Source organism: Pan paniscus, chromosome X (genome assembly GCF_029289425.2).
Source record: "Pan paniscus chromosome X, NHGRI_mPanPan1-v2.0_pri, whole genome shotgun sequence".
NCBI lineage: Eukaryota > Metazoa > Chordata > Mammalia > Primates > Hominidae > Pan > Pan paniscus.
Window position 1 is genome coordinate 80653252 of NC_073272.2, and position 14753 is coordinate 80668004.

Sequence of the window (14753 nt, forward strand, 5' to 3'; positions counted from 1 at the left end):
TTTAATTTCCATGTGTTTTTATAATTTCCTAAATTTCTCTTGTCATTGATTTATAGTTTTATTCCATGTGGTTAGAGAAGATGCTTGATATTATTTCAATATTTTTAAAAATTTTTAAAGACTTGTTTTGTTACTGTACATATGGTCTATCCTTGAGAATGATCCATGTGCTGAGAAGAATGTGTATTCTGCAGCCACTGGATGAAATGTTCTGTAAATTTCTGTTAGTTCACTTTGGTCTGTAGTGGAGATTATTTCTAATGTTGCTTTGTTGATTTTCTTTCTGGAAGAGCTGTCCAATGCTGAAAGTCGGGTGTTTGATGTCTCCAGCTATTATTGTATTGGGGCATCTGTCTCTCTTTAGCTCTAATAATATTTGTTTTATATATCTGGGTATTCCAGTGTTAGGTGCATTTACATTAAAAATTGTCATATTTTCTGACTGTATTGACACTTTCATCATTATAGAGTGTCTTTCTTTGTTCCTTCTTATAGAATTTTTTCTTGAAATTTATTTTGTCTATTAGTGTAGCTATTCTTCCTCTTTGTTTCCATTGGTATGGAATATATTTTTATATCTTTTTGTTTTCGATTGATGTGCACCTTTGTAGGGGAAGTGTGTTTCTTGCAGGCAACAGATAATTGGGTATTTTTTAAATCCATTCAGCCAGTCTATGTGTTTTCACTTGAGCATTTAGTTCATTTCTGGTCAGTGTTATTGTTGATTGTAAGGATTTACTCCTGCCATTTTATTATTTGTTTTCTGGCTGATTTGTGTTTCCTCTTTCTTCTTTCCTTCCTTCCTGTCTTTCTTTTATTAAAGGTGATTTTCTTTGATTGTATGATTTAATTTCTTGCTTTTTTGTGTATCTATTGTATGCTTTTTGATTTGAGGTTACCATGAGGCTTACAACCTTACAAGAGGTTACTATCTTATAACCCATTATTTTTAGTTAGAAACTTTACACTGTTTGAATAAAAAACCTAACAAGCAAGCAAAAAGAAAATTATTAAAAACCATACATATTAACTTTATTCCTTTTTATAACTTTTTGTTGTTTCTACTTATATCTTTTTTTTTTTCCTATTTAGAACTTCCTAGCTCTTTTTTTTTTTTATTATTATACTTTAAGTTTTAGGGTACATGTGCACATTGTGCAGGTTAGTTACATATGTATTATATCTTATTGTACTGACTATGTCTTGAAAAGTTGGAATTATTGTTTATTTTTCCTTTTTTGAGACAGAGTCTCACTCTGTCACCCAGGCTGGAGTGCAGTGGCAAAATCATGGCTCACTGCAATCTCTGCCTCCTGGGCTCAAGCAATCCTCCCACCTCAGCCTCCTGAGTAGCTGGGACTACAGGCATGTGCCACTGTGCACAGATTATTATTACTATTATTATTATTATTATTGTACTGATGGGGTTTTGCTACACTGCCCAGGCTGGTCTTGAACTCCTAAGCTCAAAAGATCCACCAGCCTTGGCCTCCCAAATTGCTGGGATTACAAGCGTGAGCCATTGTGCCCAGCCAAATGTTGTAATTATTGTTTTTGATTGGTTCATCATTTAGTCTTTCTACTTTTTTTATATATATATATACTTTAAGTTTTAGGGTACATGTGCACAACGTGCAGGTTTGTTACATACGTATACATGTGCCATGTTCGTTTGCTGCTCCCATTAACTCGTCATTTACATTAGTTATATCTCCTAACGCTATCCCTCCCCCCTCTCCCCACCCCACGACAGGCCCTGATGTGTGATGTTCCCCTTCCTGTGTCCAAGTGTTCTCATTGTTCAATTCCCGCCTATGAGTGAGAATATGCGGTGTTTGGTTTTTTGTCCTTGTGATAGTTTGCTGAGAATGATGGTTTCCAGCTTCATCCATGTCCCTACAAAGGACATGAACTCATCCTTTTTTATGGCTGCATAGTATTCCATGGTGTATATGTGCCACATTTTCTTAATCCAGTCTATCATTGATGGACATTTAAGGTAAGAGTAGTTTACACACCACAGTCACAGTGCTACAATTTTTTTTCCTGTGTACTCATTATTACCAGTTTACTTTGTATTTCAGATGATTTCTCATGGCTTATTAATGTTCTTTTATTTCTGACTGAAGTCCTCCTTTTAGCATTTCTTGTGGGACAGGTCTGGTGTTAATGAAATCTCTCAGCTTTTGTTTGTCTGGGAAAGTCTTTATTTCTCTTTTATGTTTCAAGGATATTTTTGCTGAATATACTATTCTAGAGTAAAAGTTTTCTTCTTCCAGCACTGCTGGACTGTAAGGTTTCCACCAAAAAGTCTGCTGCCCGAGAGTCTCTCTTTCTCTACCTATTCTTGAAAGCCAATAACTGTGTTAAGATTTTCCCCTTTGATGCTATTTTCTAGATCCTGTAGGTGTACTTGTTTTTTCTTGTTTTTTATTTTGTCTCCTCTGGCTGTGTGTTTTCAAATAGAATATTTTCAAATAGCTCCACCTATTTGTCTCTACCTACCCCCAACCCCTGGAAGCCACTGACATTTTTACTGTATCCATAGTTTTGCCTTTTCCATAATGTCCCATAGTTGGAATCATATGATATGTAGCCTTTTCAGACTAGCTTATTTCACTTAATAGTAAGGATTTAAGTTTCCTCTATGTATTTTCATGGCTTAATAGCTCACTTCTTTTCAGTATCTAATAATATTTCATTTTTGGATGTACCACAGTTAATCTATTCATTCATGTACTGAAGGACATCTTATTTGCTTCCAAGTGTAGGCAATTGTGAATAAAGCTGCTATAAACATCCATGTGCTGGTTTCTGTAGACATAAGTTTTTAACTCCTTTGGAGAAACACCAAGCAGCATGATTGCTGGGTAATATGGTATGAGTATGCTTCATTTTGTAAGAAACCACCAAACTGACTTCCAAAGTGGCTGTGCCATTTTGCATTTCCACCAGCAATGAATGATGTTCCTGTTGCTCTACATTCTCACCAGCATTTGCTGTTGTCAGTGTTCTGGATTTTGGTTATTCTAATAGTTGTGTAGTGGTATCTCATTGTTGTTTTCATTTACATTTCCATCATGACATACGAAGCTGAGCATCTTTTCAAATGTATATTTTCCAGCTGTATAACTTCTTTAATGAGGTAGGTGTTGCTTAAGATCTTTGGCCCATTTTTATTTGGTTGTTTGTTTTCTTATTGTTGAGTTTTAAGTATTTGTATATTTTCTTATTGTTGAGTTTTAAGTATTCGTATATTTTGTATATTTTGTTATTTGTATATTTTGTAAAACTGTCCCTTATCGGATATGTCTTTTGTAAACATTTTCTCCCAGTCTCTGGCTTCTCTTTTTATTCTCTTGACAGTGTCTTCTGCAGAGCTGAACTTTTAAATTTTATTTGGTAACAGATTTATTAAAGTATAATTCATATATTATACAATTTATTCCTTTAAAGGGTACAATCTAATAGTTTTTATCTGCACTATATTCAGTTATGTAATCATCACCACAACCAATTTTAGGACATTCTCACGACCCCATAAAGAAACCCCATACCCTTTAGTTCTCACCTCCCAACTCCTCTATTCTTCCCAAACCCTCACCACCAGCCTCTAGCAACTACCAATCTACTCTCTATCTAAATAAATTTTCATATTCTGTGTAAGAAATTTGTTAATTTTAATGATGTTAAGGTTACTGATTATTTCTTTTATGGACTGTGGTTTTGGTGTTTTATCTAAAATGTCATTGTTAAACTCTGAGTCACCTAGATTTTCTCCTATGGTATCTTCTAGGAGTTTTATAGTTTTGCATTTTAAATTTAGGTCAGTGATCCATTTTGAGTTAATTATTGTAATGGGTGTAAAATCTCATGTCTAGACTCATTTTTTTTTACATGCAGGTATCCAGTTATTCCAGCACCATTTGTTAAAAGAACTATCTTATTAGCTCAATTGCCTTCATTATTAAAGGTCAGTTGACTGTATTAATGTAGGTCTATTTCTAGGCTCTCTAGTCTATTCCCTTGATCTATTTGTTCTTTCACCAATACCACACTGTCTTGATTTCTGTAGCTTTATAGTAAGCCTTGAAATTGGGTAGTGTCAGTCCTCCCACTCTGTTCTTTTCCTTCAATATTGTTTTATTTATTTTAAATGGTATGTTTAAACATTTTTATTTCCCATGTCTGTTACTAATATGTTCAAATACCATTCTATTTACATATTGATCTTGCAGGCAGTTATCTTGCTCAAACAATTTATTATTTAAAATAGTTTATTAGATTTTCTTTTGTATTTTCTACATACATGTGTATTATTTACAATTGGTTACATTTAAATTTATTCCCTTCCAAAAATTATAACTTTATTTTATTTTTCTTCTTTTATATTGCCTAGAATATCTAGCACTATGTTGAGTAGAAGAGGTAATAGCAGGTATTCATGTTTCATTCCCATTGTCACAGGAAGAAGTTTAATATTTCACCACTAAGTATACTGTTTGCTTTAGCTTTTTATATACATCTTTTATCAGATTAAAGAGGCTCTTTTTATTTCTAGTTTGCTAATTTTCAATCATGAAGGGAAGCTGAATTTATCACATTACTTTTCTTCATCTATTGAGATAATCATGTGATTTTTCTTCTTTCTTAAGTTAATGAGGCACATTACATTGATTGCTTTTCAAGTGTTGAACCAACCCTGAATTCTTAGTGTTGGGAAAGGCAATCTTGTGTATGCAGTCTTTTGACCCCCACTTGGCCATTTAAAATAGGCATTGGGACTAAAATATTTCCTTAGCAAGAGATAAGCAGACTACACACCCTATTCCAGGCTAGAAATATTTTTCTGTTTCAGACTTACTAAGTGTTCTTTTGTTTTACTAAGTGTATGCATCCATGGCTCTCAGACATGTCCTAGCTTTCTGTCTTTCAGACTGGGTTGGGGTGGGTGTGGATAAGGTCTTTTTTCTAAGGCACAAGAAGGGTGTGCTTATCCAGTTGCTCTGTGTTGGTTGCTAGGGGGTACCGTCTAGCCATGGAGGGTACCAACACACACTATTGAAGCTGATTGTGCTCTGTCTTTTTTCTATATAAGTAAAGTGTTGTTTCATCCAGGGCTTGACTGCATTATGTTCTCCTTCATGACTCTGATAAAGCGATGCAATGGGCATATGTGATTAGAGTAAATTCCTGGGATTAGTAAGTGATGCCCAATGTTCTGCTTAACAATTAGAATAACCCAACTTGGTCATAAAGTACTATCCTTTTTATATACTACTGGATTTGGTTTGATACTACTTAGTTTAGCAACTTTGCTTCTATTTTTCAAGAGATGAGATTGGCCTGTGTATTTCTTTTCTTGAAATGTACTCATCAAGCTTTGGAATGAACACTAAGCTGCCCTTGAAATGATTGAGAAATATCCTTTTTCTTCTATTATATTGAAGAATATGGGTAAAATTGGCATTATTTATTCTTTAAATGTTTGGTAAATTTTGCCAATGAAATAACCTGGGCCTATAGTTTACTTTGTGGGAAGGTTTTTATTTATATATACAATTTTAAATTTTTCTTATGTCTTTTAGTTCTGTACATATTTTAAACTCACAAGACATTTGTTATTATTGTTTTACACATTGCTCATTCAGATTTACTCAGATATTTGCCATTTCTGTTGTTCTTCACTTCTTGCTGCATCTTTTAGCTATAATCTTTTTTATTTTACCCAAAATACATCCTTTAGTATTTCAATTAGTGTAAAACTTTGGTGAATAATTCTCTTTTGTTTATATGAAAGTGTCTTTATTTCACATTAGTTTGTAAGGGATATTTTTGTTGGCTTTAGATTTCTATGCTGACAGTTATTATTTTAGCAAAGTTATATTCTATGCTGACAGTTATATTCTTTTAGAACATTGAAGCCATGTTTTCATTGTCTTCTGCCTCTCATTTGTTCTGATGTACAGTCAGCAATAATTTTTTTTTTGCTACTCCTTTGATGGTAATACCTCTTTTTAATTTTTGTGTGCTTTTCTAGTCTTTAGTTTTCAGTCACATCTATTTTTTTTGGTAAGATTATTTTCAATTGAGTGCTAGACTTTGAGATGAAAATGTGGTACTAACAATGAGGCTCCAGATGATGCTATCTTTTTTCAAAGACATATAACTTTTGCTTTTGGAGCCTATCCAAGTCACCTTAAAGGTTCCTTTGGAGTCCATTCAAGTGTTGTTTTTCTTGTTTCTGGATTATAGCTGTTCGGAGAAATGATGCTATGTGACTTCCAAGATAAGGTCATAAAAGATGATCTAGTTTCTGCCTTGTTCATTGGGCTGTAAGCTGCAGTATGAGAAGATCAACTCTCTGAAGCTGCCATGCCATGAGAAAGTCATGTGGTGAAGCCATATTCAGGCACTCTAGTCAACATTTACATCTGAGCTTAATGTTTGAATCATTTCAACAAAGGCACCAGACACACAAATAAAGAAACCTCCAAATGGTTTTAGCCTGCAGCCATCAAGTGACTCCCAGCCTTCAAGGCTTTCCAGCTGACGTCCTAATTACAGTAGAGAAGAGACAAGTAGTCACCTCTGTGCCCTGGCTGAATTCTTGACCTGCAGAATCTGTGAGTATAATAAAATGGTTGCTTCATGCCACTAAGCTTTAGGGTTGTTTGTTACACAACAATGGTGAAAGGAATGAGTGTTCTGGAGGTGTCAAAGGAAATAAGGAAATGAAAATGAATAAAAAGTATAAGATTGGAAGAAAAAATAGAGCTGCCATTTTTTATGGTTGATGTTATTGTGTAAATAGAAAATGTAAAAGAATATACAGATAAACTATTAATATTCACATATGAGTTTAGAAAATTACTTGATACAAGATCAACATACTATAATCAATTGTATTTGTATATTGCGGTTATAAACATTCTACCTTTTTAAAAGGAAATATAAAGGGCAATGAATAGTCAGGACACTTCATGAAGAAGACCAAAGTGGGAGAATTTGCCATATTACATTTCAAGATATTTAAATTTATAATAAGTAATACAGTGTGGTAATGGCACAAGGGTAGACAAATAGACAAATGAAACAGAATACAGACACCAGAAACAGACTCATGCATGTATAATCATTTGATTTTTGACAAAGATGGTATTGCAAAATAGTGGGAAAAGGGTGTAGTTTCAATTATTGGTGCTAGAATAATTGGATATCTATTTGAAAAAAATTAAACTTGACATATATCTCAAACCTTACACACAAATCAATTCCAGGTGGAATGTAGATCTAAATGTAAAAAGCACCACAATAAAGCTTTTATAAATAAATGTAAGATAACATTTTCACGTTCTCAGGGTCTGGAAAGATTTCTTTAAAAATTCACAGAAAAGCATTAACCATAAAGAAAAATATTTTATATATGACTAATTAAAAATGTTAAAAAAAGGCTAGCCTCAGGATAAAAGTTACTTGCAACACATAGGGACAAAATGTTGCTATTAGGAATAGAGACAAAAAAAAATAGAAAAATAGAAAAAGTTCTTAACAGATATTCCACAAAAGAAAATATATAAATGGCAATAAATATATGAAAAGATGCACAACTTCTTAGTAATCAGTGAAATGTAAATTAAAACCACTGTGAAATACTATTCCTCAGAAAATAAAAGGGCTAAAAGAGAAACACAGTGTCCAGAATGAGGACCTTACACTACTTTATACAATGCTAGTCATACCATACTTGGATTATGACATTCAATTCTGGGACGACCTTTTGTAGAAGAGAGAAACTGACAAACTGAAACATCTTTAGTGACACCTCTAGAGATCACAGCTTATGAAGAATGGCTAGAGAAACAGGAAATACTAAGTTGGAGAAGAGAAGGCTTCATATTACAAGGATAAAGATGAGTTTATAATGGGTAATTATTAGAATCAAAGAAACATGAAAGGAAACAGTTCTCAGCTTAATCTCAGAAAATAATGTTCTAATGTTTTAAGCTGACTAAAAGCAGAATGGAAATGCCTCTGGAATTTTCAGCTCACTGTAACTGGAGGTGTTCATAAGTAATTTCTGGACAACCACTCTATGGAGTTATTACTGGTAGGATGTGGGGGGAAGATAGAGAGCGTATTAGTCAGGGTTTTCTAGAGGGACAGAACTAATAAGATAGGTGTATATATAAAGGGGAATTTATTAAGAAGCATTGACTCACACGATCACAAGATGAAGTCCCACATTAGGCTGTCTGCAAGCTGAGGAGCAAGAAAGCCAGTCCAAGTTCCAAAACCTCAAAAATAGGGAAGCCGACAGTGCAGCCTTCAGTCTGTGGTCGAAGGTCCAAGAGTCCCAAAGCTGAAGAACTTGGATTCCAATGTTCAAGGGCAGGAAGCATCTAGTACGGGAGAAAGATGTGGGCTGGGAGACTAAGCCAGTCTAGTCCTTCCATGTTCCTTTGCCTGCTTTTATCCTAGCAGTGCTGGAAGCTGATTAGATGGTACCCAGCCAGACTGAGGGTGGGTAAGCATCTCCCAGTCCACTGACTCATATGTTAATCTCCTTTGGCAACACCCTCACAGACACACCCAGGAACAATACTTTGCATCCTCAATCCAATCAAGTTGACACTCAATATTAACCATCACAGAGGGTTAGAGTGACTTCTGAGGTTTTAAGGGGTTTAAAATTCCACCCTATCCCTATCCTGTCTCTTTCTAATGATAACCAAATTTATTCGCTCCTCCTCTGGAGTCAGTGATACCCAACGGAAGAGTGGGGCAGTAACCCTTACTCAAACTATCAGAAGGTTTTGGAAATAGGGGTTGCTCCTGAGTAGAGCCTTATTTTTCCTTGAGACCATTTACTGTTACTGCTCAGGGACAACGCATGAAATGACATTCTATCCCTCTGCTGGAATTCTGTAAAGAGCTAACAAAAATTACATCTCTTAAGTCCGGCGCTTCAAAGCCTTGCACATTGTTTTTCTATAGCTGAATGGCGCCCTCTAGTGGCTCTAATCATGAACGTACCATCTGGGATGAGATCAGACCTCTGAACACAATACTTCAGGACTCCCTCTGGTAAGGAGTCAATGTTGCTTCCTGCCGATGCACATCACTACATAGCAGGTGACCGAGACAGGATAAGAATTCTTAAGCATAACACTCTGTTACTTAACCTACCCTATCTCCTCGGCAGATACTCCCCTTCTGCTGGCACTTGAAGAGAACAACAGTATATCCTCCAATGTGCGGTAATTTTGTATGTGATTTACATATTTATGTGTTAATGTGTTGTGTGTTAATAGAGAAACAATTTTATATTACTGGTCTCCCATCTGCCAGAGGAGGCAGGAAGGTGGGCACTAGGGCATCATTGAGTGATGTTGGTGGTTCTTCTAAAAATCAAGGCTCTTTGAAGACCACCAAGACTCCAGACATTCTTATTTTGGAAACGGGAAGATTTGGTTACGCTTTGTGTCCCCATCCAAATTTCATCTTGAATTGTAATCCTCATAATCCCCACATGTCTAGAGAGAGACCAGGTGGGAGGTGACTGGATCATGGTGGTGGTTTCCCCCATGCTGGTCTAGTGATAGTGAATGAGTTCTCATGAGATCTCATGGGTTTTTTTTGTTTGTTTGTTTTTTGTTTTTGTTTTTGTTTTGTTTTGTTTTTTGAGGAGTTTAGCTCTGTCGCCAGGCTGGAGTTCAGTGGCATGATCTCGGCTCACTGCAACCTCTCCCTGCAATTCTCCCACCTCAGCCTTCTGGGTAGCTGGGATTACAGGCGGCCACCACCACGCCCGGCTAATTTTTGTATTTTTAGTAGAGATGGGGTTTCACCTTGTTGGCCAAGATGGTCTCAATCTCCTGACCTCATGATCTGCCCATCTCAGCCTCCCAAAGTGCTGGGATTACAGGCTTGAGCCACTGTGCCTGGCTGATCTCATGGTTTTATAAGGAGCTCTTCCCCTGTTGCTCCTCCCTCTTCTGTCTCCTGCTGCCATGTGAGAAGGTCCAAGCTTGCTTCCCCTTTGCCTTCCACCATGATTGTAAGTCTCCTGAGGCCTCTCCAGCTATGCAGAACTGTGAGTCAATTAAACCTCTTTCCTTTATAAATTACCCAGTCTTTGGTATTTCTTTATAGCAGTGTGAAACAGACTAATACACACCACTTCACAGTGTATCAAACATAAAAATGCAAATATACTTATAATCCCACTTGAATATAAATATTAAGCATATTCTAAAATTTGTATAACTTTGTTTTAAAATTTAAAAAATTTTCAGCCACAAGCAATTCATTAAAATATGCTCGACAGTGATTTCTCTGCAGAAACAGGAATTCTGCTTATGTGAGATAAAAATGTAAACTCCAAATTGTTTTCAAATGAAATGAAATTTTTACAAATAGTAAACTTAATATTCAATGAAGTTGACATGATAATGTTTTTCAGACAGTTCATTAAACATTTCTACAGCATAATTTTGTAGTGTTTTGTAGGTAAATAATATTTTAACTTTCTCAGAAGTTTAAAAGTAGGTAAAATTTCTGCTTCTGGAAAAGGTGGGGACTAGGTGATCTGGAACTCTCTTGATAAAGGGAATTTAAAATATTGGAAGGTATTTTATAATACATGAAAAATATCAAAGACCTCAAGAGGAAAGTGAGGAATTATCAGGGCGAGAAAAGAGGGTGAATTACAACTCCAAAGAGCTCAGTGATGATAAAGAGTGCTTCTGCTGAGGGGGTATTTGCTGATCAAGAAAATTCAGCTACTTTTGGTGTGGCAAATGAAAATAACTCACCTGGAGACTCTTAGTTCTGAGTGAGGGGTGAGAGCATAGCAGTGTCCACTTGAGAAGGGAAAGGGATGTCATACTACGGTAGTATAAGACAAATTATGTTCATTTTGCAAAATGAAAAAAAACAGAAGAAAGAGTCTCCTGTTGCATAGGCCGAAAAGTGCAATAGCAGTAGCCCTGATGTTGGCAATGAGGAGGGTGACTAGATCATGCTGACTTACTTTTGCCTGATTATTTGTATAAAGATTTTGAGTTGTGTCTAGCAAAGGCAAGAGTTGGATAAGTGGAGAGGGCAGAAAAGGTTATGAGAATGTGGGGAGAAGGTGAAGAAAGAAACAGGAAGAGCAAAGGCATGAGAGTGATCATAAGCATGATGATTGCAGCGGGTAGTCAACAATGATTACGTACATAGGGAAGTTAGTTTGGGGGAGCACTAAGTAAGATTGTATGAATAGTGTGGGCCTAGATTATGGTGAAAACTGTTTAGCAACATAATTTAGGTTTAGTTCGATAGTCAATGGAGAGCTAATTTAAGTATTTCTGCCTACGTTGTCTTCAGTAATATAAGAAAGTGGTGTTTTAGGATGAAAAAATTGCTAACTTTTTTTTAGTACTTTCATTCTTCCAGGCAGTGAGTTAACAGTAATAGTTAAGAAGGTGGCCTCTGGAGGCTAGCAGCATCCTGATACCAAAGCCTGGCAGAGACACAACAACAAAAAAGGAGAATTTTAGGCCAATATCTCTGATGAACATCGATGTGAAAATCCTCAGTAAAATACTGGCAAACAGAATCTAGCAGTACATCAAAAAGCTTATCCACCACGATCAAGTTGGCTTCATCCCTGGGATGCAAGGCTAGTTCAATATATGCAAATCAATTAATGTAATCCATCACATAAACAGAACTAATGACAAAAACCACACGATTATCTCAATAGATGCAGAAAAGGCCTTCGAAAAAATTTAACAGCCCTTCATGCTAAAAACTCTCAATAAACTAGGTATTGATGGAACATATCTCAAAATAAGGAGAGCTATTTATGACAAACCCACAGCCAACATAAAACTGAATGGACAAAAACTGGAAGCATTCCCTTTGAAAACTGGCACAAGACAAGGATGCCCTCTCTCACCAATCCTATTTAACATAGTGTTGGAAGTTCTGGCTAGGGCAATCAGGCAAGAGAAAGAAAGAATGGGTATTCAATTAGGAAAAGAGGAAGTCAAATTGTCCCTGTTTGCAGACGACATGATTGTATACTTAGAAAACCCCATTGTTTCAGCCCAAAATCTCCTTAAGCTGATAAGCAACTTCAGCAAAGTCTCAGGGTACAAAATCAATGTGCAAAGATCACAAGCATTCCTATACACCAATAACAGACAAACAAAGAGCCAAATCATGAGTGAACTCCCATTCACAATTGCTACAAATAGAATAAAATACCCAGGAATCCAACTTACAAGGGATGTGAAGGACCTCTTCAAGGAGAACTACAAACCACTGCTCAATGAAATAAAAGAGGACACAAACAAATGGAAGAACATTCCATGCTCATGGATAGGAAGAATCAATATCGTGAAAATGGCCATACTGTCCAAAGTAACTTATAGATTCAATGCTATCCCCATCAAGCTACCAATGACTTTCTTCACAGAATTGGAAAAAACTACTTTAAAGTTCATATGGAACCAAAAAAGAGCACACATGGCCAAGACAATCCTAAGCAAAAAGAACAAAGCTGGAGGCATCATGCTACCTGACTTCAAACTATACTACAAGGCTACAGTAACCAAAACAGCATGGTAGTGGTACCAAAACAGATATATAGACCAATGGAACAGAACAGAGGTCTCAGAAATAACACCACACATCACAACCATCTGATCTTTGACAAACCTGACAACAAGCAATGGGGAAAGGATTCCCTATTTAATAAACGGTGCTGGGAAAACTGGCTAGCCATATGTAGAAAGCTGAAACTGGATCCTTTCCTTACACTGTATACAAAAATTGACTCAAGATGGATTAAAGATTTAAATGTAAGACCTAACACCATAAAAACCCTAGAAGAAGACCTAGGCAATACCATTCAGGACATAGGCATGGGCAAAGATTCATGACTAAAACACTGAAAGCAATGGCAACAAAAGCCAAAATAGACAAATGGGATCTAATTAAACTAAAGAGCTTCTGCACAGCAAAAGAAACTATCATCAGAGTGAACAGGCAACCTACAGAATGGGAGAAAATTTTTGCAATCTACTCATCTGACAAAGGGCTAATATCCAGAATCTACGAAGAACTTAAACAAATTTACAAGAAAAAAACAACCCCATCAAAATGTGGGCAAAGGATATGAACAGACATTTCTCAAAAGAAGACATTTATGCAGCCAACAGACATATGCAAAAATGCTCATCATCACTGGTCATGAGAGAAATGCAAATCAAAACCACAATGAAATACCATCTCATGCTAGTTAGAATGGCAATCATACAACAGATGCTGGAGAGGGTTTGGAGAAATAGGAATGCTTTTATACTGTTGGTGGGAGTGTAAATTAGTTCAACCATTGTGGAAGACAGTGTGGCAATCCCCCAAGGATCTAGACTAGAAATGTCATTTGACCCAGCAATCTCATTACTGAGCATATACCCAAAGGATTATAAATCTTTCTATAATAAAGACACATGCACATGTATGTTTATTGCAGCACTATTCACAATAGCAAAGACTTGGAACCAACTCAAATGTCCCAGTGATAGACTGGATTAAGAAAATGTGGCACATGTACACCATGGAATACTATGCAGCCATAGAAAAGGATGAGTTCATGTCCTTTGCAGGGACATGGATGAAGCTGGAAACCATCATTCTAAGCAAACTATCACAAGGACAGAAAACCAAACACCGCATGTTCTCACTCATATGTGGGAGTTGAACAATGAGAACACATGGACACAGGACAGGGAACATCACACCCCGGGGCCAGTCGGGGGGTGGGGGGCTGGAGGAGTGATAGCATTAGGTGAAATACCTAATGTAAATGACGAGTTGATGGGTGCAGCAAACCAACATGGCACATGTATACCTATGTAACAAACCTGCACGTTGTGCACATGTACCCTAGAATTTAAAGTATAATAAAAAAAAAAAATAAGAAGGTGGCCTCTGGAGTTCCTGACTCTGGAATGTACTAACCATATGATTTTAGGAAAACTATTTTTCTGGGTTTCAGTTTCTTCATCTGTAAAATTAATGTAATAGTACCCACCTCTTGAGGTTGTTTTAAGGACAACATGTAAAGAGATTAATTTGGAATTAGTATTTAAGACAGATTGGAGAAGGGAAAACCTGTGGGTAGGGAACAGTTAACAAAGCTATTGTAAGCACTGAGCCTAGGCAAAGACAGTAAACCACTAGACTGGAGACAGTGGAAAAACAGCAAAGGAAAAGAAGTAGGACAAGCGACTGACTCCTTCTCTCCACTCTCATTCATCTTGCAAATTCCTTTTTTTCTGTTCATTTAACATAATCTGGGAACCTAAAACTACACTTTGAAGTATATGGTCTGTCTCTGGACATTATCAACTGTTTGCTCATTTCCTTAGAGCTACAAATAACCATCTGATCTCTCTCTTCACCATTTCAACATCTGCAATATGTTCTCCCAAATCCCTTACTTCAGTCAGTTAAAAAGCAAAACAAAACAAAAATCATCCATCTTTTTACACAATATTTTCAATCTTTTCTTTGTAATTTATTCCTTCATTCTTAAACTTGCCAATCAGGCCTCCTGCAAATTCCCACGGAAGCAGGGTTCCCTAATTTAACAAAACACAAAATTCAAAAAGAAAACCAATCCTGCCATTTCCGGGCTTAAGGAAACCTGAAACTTTCCTTCAAAACTCTGCGGCATTGCTCAGTACTTTAGTGCC

General features: G+C 36.3%; 1 protein-coding gene across 7 annotated transcripts in view; it reads right to left on the minus strand.

Moving 5' to 3' along the window:
- Window positions 1–14753, minus strand: part of HMGN5 (high mobility group nucleosome binding domain 5) — an 87899-nt gene that overhangs the window by 72914 nt on the left and 232 nt on the right. For 4 of the 7 annotated variants that reach the window (XM_055106829.1, XM_055106828.1, XM_055106826.1 and 1 more), the window contains exon 2: window positions 8223–8402. The exons of 2 other annotated variants lie outside the window; for them this stretch is intronic. The gene's annotated coding sequence lies outside the window, so the exon portion shown is untranslated. Of the gene's footprint in view, window positions 1–8222; window positions 8403–10817; window positions 10891–14753 lie in introns of all 7 variants that reach the window. One more of the 7 variants, XM_055106827.1, reaches the window with a different exon arrangement.